General features: G+C 39.0%; 1 protein-coding gene across 1 annotated transcript in view; it reads left to right on the forward strand.

The window, feature by feature from the left end:
* Positions 1 to 3,294, forward strand: part of LOC106528111 (globoside alpha-1,3-N-acetylgalactosaminyltransferase 1) — a gene marked incomplete at its 3' end in the record, with an annotated part of 29,749 nt that overhangs the window by 21,439 nt on the left and 5,016 nt on the right.

Here is a 3,294-nt window from a genome sequence, read left to right on the forward strand (position 1 = left end):
CTTTTCATCAAATATTTTTTACTCTTACTTGAGTAATTTCTTGGAGAGATACTTATTACTTTTATTTGAGAAAAAAATATGTTGAAGTAGTGCTATTCTTACCTGAGTACGATTATTGGGTACTCTATCTCCTGTGCTTGTAGGTAAACCATGCTTCATATTTTCTGCCGAATAAGTTTTATCCTTGATGTTTATTTTCATAGTTTATTGTTGATTTTCCTTCCTGAATATTGTTTCCCATCATCTTATTATCTGTGTTTTTATTTCTATTCAGATCATGTATTTTGCTGTTTGTCTCCTGAATTAATTATCGCTCAAAAGGTCTTGCTATAGACCTACAGGTTTGTTCATTATTTAGTTTCTTAGTTTATTTTTGCATTTTTTTCTTCGTGCATTTCTGTTTAGTTTACTTCATTTAATGAGTCCTCTTTAGTTTCTCTCATGTCATTAGTCTGCCTCCCAGCTGTTTTCATTGTTTCAGTGTTTATAGGACCATCTCACTCACCAGCGACGCCTCATCATCCTCGTGTGTTTCAACTGATCCGCCACTCAAACTCTTCGTTTGTTTACTGTTCAGCACTGGATTCCCTGTTTTCATGCGTTTTTTCGTCTTATTTTTCCGTCCTGTGTCGTGTTTTTCTGTTCATACTTTCAGTCTGTGTGCGACAAGAGCGCACTCCTTTTTACTTTTTTTCTTTTGCAGCCTGCACGGTTCAGAGCTTTGTGTAGGAACAGGGAACAGAGGGAAATGGGAARCGCAGGCTTTACAACACCAGAAAAGGTTCTGGAACGCTTCGGACTCGGGAAATAAGTTCCAGTACGCTGAGGGGTAAAACTGAGAAGTGGTACTGCGTACCGGCCCACTTAAAGCACTGAATGTAAACCTCCTTGAACAGTCTGGTTGGGTTGGACAGTCCCGACATGGGTCAGGTTCTAAAGCTGTTGGACATGATGATGAACGAGGACTTCAGACCTGCAGAGTCAGAGTTCGTTAGAGGAATGCAGCTCCTGCATCTTTTATTATCGGGGAGTGGTGATGTGTTTTTACAGGGTGTAGGAGAGTCCGAATCGATATGACCAATGTGTTCTGTGTGTTTTGTTCACACAGTAMACAGCAGCATATTTTTGATTTAGTCAGAGGGAGTTGGCTTAAAAAAGACCTGTTTGTCTCGGATAGTTTCTGTCAGAAGAAAGCTCCTGTACTGAAGTCCAAATGCAGTTTAAGAACCTCGTGAAAGTCGTGGATGAACAAGTCACAGTGCAGTGAGAGTTTACTCGACAAACAAGAATTTAGCTGGTCAGTTACTGATTCACTGAATCTTTACTTTGAACCAAGACTCAGGAGTTGAAGATCTCAGTTAGCCCCAGTCTTACATGTCCTCTGTCCAGCTGAGTCCACAAGTTGGCTGGCTTGCCTCAAAACAGCTGAATCCCCAGAAACACTGATGCTCAAAGATGCTGATTGGGCTTAAAAAAAATCCCACCTGAAACACTGCTGACTCAGATGAGTCGAATCGCTGATTTGGATTAAAATCACACCAGAAACACTGCTGACTCAGATGAATCGAGTCGCTGATTGGAGTTTAAAAAAACACCAGAAACACTGCTGACTCAGATGAATCGAGTCGCTGATTGGGGTTAAAACTCAAATGAAACTCTGCTGATTTAGATTAACCAGATTATCCTATTCAGTTCAATTCAAAAAGACTTTATTCATCCCAGAGAGAAATTAGATAATCCATAAAGGGAATAATCTATAAAGTGAACCAAACTGGTGTAGGAGTYACCTCGAGTGGGAAAACAAGATTTTCTGCCTCTAAAGCAGGCCTCGGACGGGTCTGGAAAGAAGACAGGAATTCTGTTCCACTCTGAACTTTATTTAGGCCATGACAGGTCATTCTAACTCTTTCTCTTAATCAGATAATGGACAAAATAATCCCCTTTGTTCGTGATTCATTTGTCATTTAACTAAGAATGTTTGTGCATTTGTTAAATCAAGATAATGCCTGTCACATGAAAAAGTAGAACAACTTCTTTTCTCTTATCATGCCTTAAAGATTTATAATAGTATAAAAAAATCACAGAGAATGTGATTACAATGTTTTCATTGTGTTTTTATGCAAATCACTGTTTTTATTTTACTGTAAACAGTAATATATTTGTGGATTTTTCTTGAGAAAATCTTTCATTTATCTAAACTAAAGAATGGTTTAGAGCTGATTATGGAGCAGAAATGTTACAGGTAATCATCATAAAATGATTTCAGTGATATCATGTAGAGTCTCTCAGAGGAATAAGTTAGTAGGTTATCATGATGTTTGTTTACTCAACCATACAAAATAACCTTGGCTGGCGCCTGTCAAGTCTTAACTCTTCCTTTCTCTGACTCATCTTTACGCCTAGAGGCGGAACCAAAGTTGTCCGTTCTTATACTAACCCGGACAGCTTTGGGTACACTCCGACTTCCTGACTCAACAAGGAAGAAGCTGTTTCTCCTCTTTGGAGGAACTCAGCCTGTGAGATTAAAAATCCAACTCAAGAGCCGAAGAGTGGATTTTTACAGCCAGGGATTCGACAAGCCTGTCAGGATCCCCATACGAGGTTTCAAAACCTCCAAGCAATTATTGATTTTTCCCTTCCTTTTGTGGAAGTGGTTTTATTTTGAAGGAGAAACCGGAACAGCTCGATCTATTACTCTCCCAGAATTGAGGCAGACCCAGAGGTTACCGGAGAAATAACACGTGTTCTACTGATGGAGGTGAGCGGACTTACCGAGTCCTCCTGACCGATCAGAGGTGGACCAGTCTTGCTACTCAGTGGGTGTCTAAGAAGTCATCAAAGGTAACGAGGCTGAGGTGTTTATTGTGACGGGTTCGGCAGAAGCTGGGTTGAGAGAGAAGTGCATATCCGGTTGGTTCTCACACTTGGTAAAAGTAAAAAGTAGAAATACTAACCTTACTTTTTCCTCCTTTTATTACTATTTGCCTTGCCAGAATCTAAGTTTAATGTGCCAGTAAATGTTTGGTTTATTGAACATCAGAACTGAAGTTTTACTGTTCTATCATAAGTATTTTGAGTTAATGATTGGATTCGGACGCGGATTTATATCTTATTAATTCTAAAACTTGTTATAGGAAGCTCATTACCCAAAATTAAGTTGTTAACTCATGATTTTTTTTAATTTATGTAAATACATGATTGCATGTTGTTTATGGATCAAATTGAACTCCTCTGAGTGGTTCCACTTGTGTGTCTGATTCACTTTGCACAGCCAAGATATTGATGAAAAATAAG

This window comes from Austrofundulus limnaeus, unplaced genomic scaffold (assembly GCF_001266775.1).
Source record: "Austrofundulus limnaeus strain Quisiro unplaced genomic scaffold, Austrofundulus_limnaeus-1.0 Scaffold358, whole genome shotgun sequence".
Lineage (NCBI taxonomy): Eukaryota > Metazoa > Chordata > Actinopteri > Cyprinodontiformes > Rivulidae > Austrofundulus > Austrofundulus limnaeus.